Source organism: Lemur catta, chromosome 7 (assembly GCF_020740605.2).
Source record: "Lemur catta isolate mLemCat1 chromosome 7, mLemCat1.pri, whole genome shotgun sequence".
Classification (NCBI taxonomy): Eukaryota; Metazoa; Chordata; class Mammalia; order Primates; family Lemuridae; genus Lemur; species Lemur catta.
The window spans coordinates 15,463,093-15,469,171 of NC_059134.1; the positions used below are offsets into that span (position 1 = coordinate 15,463,093).

At 45.5% G+C, this 6,079-nt stretch overlaps 1 protein-coding gene across 1 annotated transcript in view; it reads right to left on the minus strand.

Moving 5' to 3' along the window:
* Nucleotides 1–5,872, minus strand: part of TMEM45B (transmembrane protein 45B) — a 33,232-nt gene extending 27,360 nt beyond the window's left edge. The window contains exon 1 of the mRNA XM_045555695.1: nucleotides 5,796–5,872. The gene's annotated coding sequence lies outside the window, so the exon portion shown is untranslated. The remainder of the gene's footprint in view (nucleotides 1–5,795) is intronic.
* Between the last annotated feature and the right edge of the window lie 207 nt (nucleotides 5,873–6,079).

The window sequence follows — 6,079 nt, forward strand, 5'->3', positions numbered from 1 at the left end:
CAGATCCAGGAGATGGAATATCTAAGTAATGTGAGTTTCAGAAAGAAAGAATAGAGAACACCGAAAAAATTATATAACAGAAGAAAACCAGCCAGCAGTGAAAAATATGATTTTTTAGATCAAAAAGGTCTCTAAAATACTAGGACAATAATAATAAATAAAACCCAAAACCAAATCCCCCCCGAACAAACCCAACACCAAATAACGACATCATGAAATATCAAAATACAAGGAACATAGAAAAGAAAACCCTACAAACTTTCAGAGATTAAAATAAAATACAAGCGATTAGGAATTAGAATGGCATCAATTGCTCAACAGCATCATAAGAAAGTGGAAGAAAATAGAGCAACGCTTTCAAAATTCAGAGAGGAAATAATTTCCGATTAATGTCCTATACCCAGCCAAACCATCAATCAAGTGTGAAGGCAGAAAAGTGACATCTTAAATGTGCATGATCTTAGAAAGCAACCATGTCTTGTGGGGCCTGAAACTTACAATATTTTGGGAGCCCTCTTTAAGAAAAAGACATAAAATTACAAATACCGTACAGAATTGTGTATGAAAGTGCATATATATTTAGAATGAGAAAGGAAATCACAGCAAATTGGGGGCGTGGAGGCTCAGGGCTCTTCCTTTTGAGATATCTTTAGAAAATTTACCCCAAATACTTATTTTTTTTCTTTTTCTTTTTTTGGTAGAGATGAGGTCTCGCTATGCTGCTCAGGCTGGTCTCCCGCTCCTGGCCTCAAGTGATCCTTCTACCTCAGCCTCCCAAAGTGCTGGGATTACAGACCTGAGGCACCGTGCTGGGCCACTCCAAATGCCTCTTGAGGGCAACCTGATTTTTTCTATCCACTGGACAACTCGAAGCAACTCACAGCACTCACAGGGTCCCCTGAGCTCATTTGGCTCCAGGATAAATCTGCCTCTGCCTCCACACACCCTTTCTCAGCAAGCTATGCTCTGGCAAAATCAAAGAGTAAAGCCAAGGAATAAAAAGGTATAGGACCCAAGAAACAGGAATCCAGTACAATTCCCAGGGTAGCAGTGAGGGGAAGTCCCAGGATAACAAGAGGCCCAGAGAATAACGAGTCCCAGAGAATGGAGGACTAAGTGGGGGTGTTTCCATGAAAAAAAATCAAACTGATTATTTACTTGATGTTTAACTCAATTGAGAGGAATTTTATCATTCTGTCCAAATTTGAGAAAGAATTGGTACTGAGTACTCAAACAACCAAGCAACTAAACAAAATGTAGCAATTACTAACTCCAGTGGGGAGGGGGGAGTTGGCCAAGAAAGGAAGTGTGAAGATCATGGTATATCACATACGTTCGGTTGAGAATAATATTTACATAGTCATAATGATGTAGACACTAAACATTGAATATCAAAAAATTAGGATGTAACTATATTGGGAGCTTACAAGAAAGCGAAGTAAATGTGAGATGGAGTGATGGGGTGTAAACGCACTAAACCCTCATCCTCCTAAGCAGGATGTCAATGGCTGTTACGCAGAACCGGAAAAAAGAAAAAGAAGTTGCCAGTATTAGCTGTTGTTAGGAATATGGTGGTAAATATCAGAAAAACAGCCAAAAGCATTGAAAGTAGTTGCCCCTAGGGAGGCAACTCAGGATAAAGTCAGTAAAAACCTTCTAGAACTAATGACTTCTAAGATTGTATATTGATTTATGTGGACCAAAATCGAAAATTTAAAAAGAAAACAACAGCCTCAAGAGGAGTGAGGCAGAAGCTACTGGAAATAAAATGAAGGTGCCTCTGCTAAACTAGCCTCTCAAAATGCCATCCCATAGCCACCTGCAAAGAAAACCCTGGATGGTGCTGTGCTATTCTGGAAGAAACTGCGGTTTGAGTCCTGGCTCTGCCATTTAATAGCTGGGTAACCCTGGGCCAGATACACAATGCCTCTGGAAACATTTCTATTTCTTCATTCATGAAATATGGATTCTACTCTTACCTCACAGTGCTATTTATAAAAATCACCTTGTGCTCTGTGAAGCCCAGTATTATGATATAATTACCAGCAATCTGATATTGGCTTGTAATATCTAAGTCTATCTAAAGCGGAATGCGGGCTGTGCCTTCCTATCTTCAGTTTAATTCTGCATCACATACAGGAGGCAGAAAGATCTTTTGACTTTCCTTCTCCCTCCAATAGTGTACTTTGTGGCCATGTAATGTTTATACAAGAGAAACAACAGCTAAAATTCAAATCATCTCTTTTTGTTTGCCTCTCAGCTCAGTGAAATTTGCCGGGAGAGGGCTGGCTGGGTAACAGGGCAGGAGCTAGAGTTCAAATGAAGTTTGGGGGTTACAGCATTCACCTGTGACCTCTAATGGTTCACATGCAGTATGGTCTGGTACTGTGAACAATCAGGTGTTTGTCTTATGGCCTGTCTAGAGAACAAATATGAAATGTGTCCACATAGGTACCATTAGTTGATGACACACGAGTGACTTCAATTCTCCTGTAATAAAGAGTTTTGCAATAGAAGGACTTTGGCTTTGGGAGTGGCTCCACCTATGAGAAAACTGCCCTCACCCATTTGCAATAAGCAGATGTGTGTGAGGGAAAGAGATAATCTTTTGATTTTACCCAACATAGGTAGCATCTGTACTTTGAACAGTTAAACATGGCAGCTGATGTTATCATGGAGGTAATGAGGCGATAAGAAACAGGTTTTTTTTTCCTCTCTTAACCTCTTTTCCCCTCCAGCCCTTGCCAAATCCTATCTCAAAGTGCCATTTGCTAAGATTAAGCCAGAGCCATAGCCAAGGACATGCTGGGGGAGATCCCAAATCAAATAACTGGTGCCAAAGGTGAGAATCAATAGCTTCAGGTCAGCCATTACAACCACATCTACTGGAAGGGTGTGGGGGAAACCCACAGAATATAAGGAAAAGTGTGTGGGATTAGGATAAGTGGGTGGTAGTGCTGTCTCCATCTGCCATGGAAGAAATGGCAGGAAATCAAAGCTCTTAAAAAGAAAGAAATTGCTTGGCTCCTGTAATAGGAGGACAAATAACGTGTAACCAGAGATGATGCCCTACTCTCCACTTATCTCAGGCACTCCCCCTTGTAACATCAAGGGGCCATATTCAATAAAGCCTTTCTATCAACTCCATATCTTTTTCTAGAATCGTCCTTAAGCCACATGCAGAACCAAGCCGGAAGCGCACTGGGCCCCATCTCACAGTGTATTCTGATTCTCAGACAGAGGCTCCTCAGGGCACAGCACTCACGTTATATTGAATATATTGCATAGCTGGTTAAAAACAGTACATTTTTGTTGAACAATAAGCCATAGTTTCTATTGAAATGAGTGTCGAATTGCAGGTAAAATGCCGTAGGCGTGTCCGTGTAGCCGGCTATGCCACCAGGAGCCGAGCAGCGGTGGGTGTGCAGCGCCGCAGCCGGGAGGGCAACGGCAGAGGCAGACTCCACGGGAAATGGTCGAAGAGAATGAGAAGGAAATGGCCATTTCTTTCCTACATTTTCTTCCAGAATTCTAATCGTTTCCCATGTAAGATTTAAATCTGTTATCCACCGTGATTTGATTTTTGTGAGAGGTGAAATCTGTGGGTTCTGTTTCAGTCTTCTGCATGTGGCTATCCAGTTTTCCCAGCACCATTTATTGAATAGGGATTCTTGTCCCCAGAATATGTTTTTGTCTGTTTTGTCAAAGATTAGATGGCTACATGAGGATGGTTTTATATTTGGATTTTCTGTTCTGTTCCACTGGTCTGTGTCCCTGCACTTGTGCCAATACCAGGCAGTTTTAAGAACCACAGCCTTGTAGTATAGTTTGAAGTCTGGCAAATTAATACCTCCCAGAAGAAAGGCTTCCCTGACATTGGTCTAGGCAAAGAATTTATGAAGAAGACCCCTAAGGCAATCACAGCAACAACAAAAATAAATGAATGGGACCTGACTAAATTAAAAAGTTTCTGCACAGCCAAAGAAACAGTCACGAAAATAAACAGACAACCTACAGAATGGGAAAAAATTTTCACATACTATACATCAGATAAAGGACTGGTAACAAGAATCTATTTAGAACTCAGGAAAATCAGCAAGAAAAAATCAAACAACCCTATCAAAAAGTGGGCAAACAACATGAATAGAAATTTTTCAAAAGAAAGATATAAGAATGCCTAACAAACATGAAAAAATGCTCAACATCCCTAATCATCAGGGAAATGCAAATCAAAACCACAATGAGATATCACTTAACTCCAGTGAGAATGGCCTTTATCAAAAAGTCCCAGAACAACACATGTTGGTGTGGATGCGGAGAGACAGGAACACTCATACACTGCTGGTGGGACTGCAAACTAGTGCAACCCCTGTGGAAAGCATTATGGAGATACCTTAAACAGATTCAAGTAGACCTACCATCCAATCCAGCAATCCCATTATTGGGCATCTACCCAAAGGAACAAAAGTCATTCTATGACAAAGACACCTGTACCCGAATGTTTATAGCAGCACAATTCACAATTGCAAAGATTTGGAAACAACCCAAATGCCCATCAATTCACGAATGGATTAGTAAACTGTGGTATATGTATACCATGGAGTATTACTCAGCTATAAGAAGTAACAGTGATACGACATCGCTTTGGTTCTCCTGGAGAGAGTTGGAACCCATTATATTAAGTGAAGTTTCCCAAAAATGGAAAAACAAGCATCACATGTACTCACCAGAAAATTGGTTTCCCTGATCATCACCTAAATGCACATTGGGGAAGGATACCAACTGGATATCAGACTAAGGTGGGGGCTGGGGGGAGGAGATGGAGGTATGACTACATGGTGAGTGCCAGGCACACTATGGGGAATGGACACGCTTGAGGCTCTGACTCAGGGGGATGGGCGGGACATGGGCAATGTATATAACCTGAGCTTTTGTACCCCCATGATGAGCTGAAATAAAAAAAAAAAAAAAAAGAAACGGCCATTTCTGTGACTTGTAGGAGAGGTGCCTGCCCTCACGTTTCAAAATGATTTCTGTTTCATAAAGTGCTAGGTTTCCCTGGCTTGAACACAATCTGTCTTTCATTGAGAGCTAGGCCAGATCTCCAGAGGCCATTTCTCTGGGCCCAGGCAAGGCCACCCACTCAAACCCTCCTACCACCGCTCCTGAAGTCCCTTTCTACCCACTGCTCTATGAGTGGAAACGGAAAACACGGCTCAGGGGACTTTATCAATCGCCTGGTATTATTAGATTCCAGGCTAGTATCTGGTTGATGAGATTTGTGGGTCGGAGCTAACAAGGACAGACAGTCGGGATGCAAGTGCCCACAGCTATGTGAGCAGACTGGAGACACCTTGGAGTCCCCGGCCAGATAGAGCCACCATGGGGGCGGGGTGTCCTCGGACCCTCTGGGCAGAGGGAGGCCGAGGGACGTCACACCTTCTCCTCCCCTGGCAATGACCTGGACCGGCTAGATGGGGACACTGGGCAGTATTCATTCCAGGGCCGCTGGCGACCAGACAGAGGGGCGCGGGGAGCGGGTGGCAGCCGTGGGGCGCGGTCGTCCGAGGCCCTGAAGGGGCTCCCGGGTCAGCTTCCGCGACCCAGGGCCCTCCGCCCCCGCCCCCACTAGCCGAGCCTAGGTCCCTGTCCCCTTTCCCCCAAAGCCCCTCCCCGGCGGGCCCGCCTCCCTGTCGGAGCCCTCTTCCCCATGGGAGCGCCCCTCCTGGGCGAGGGCCCCTCTCCCTACGAGCCTCCCTCCCCGTCCGAACCCCCCGTCCGTCCGGACATCTGACCTGCGCTCAGCGCCTTGGAGCCGTCGCTGCCCGCGCCCCACGTCGAGTGCGCCGCTCGGGAGCAGGTGGGAGCTCCCGCCCCGCCCGCCCTCTCCCCCGGGCCAGCCCTGCCCGGCCCCCTGCCGGCTGCGCGAGCTCTCCCGTCGCCAGGCCCGCACTTCCCTCCACGCCCCCGACCGTCCCTGCGAGATGCCTTGGGCCCCGCCCCCCGGCACTCCCTAAGGTGTGTGCTTCAGCAGAGGCTGGCTCTTGGCCATGACCTTCTACAATCAGTCTGAGCAGAG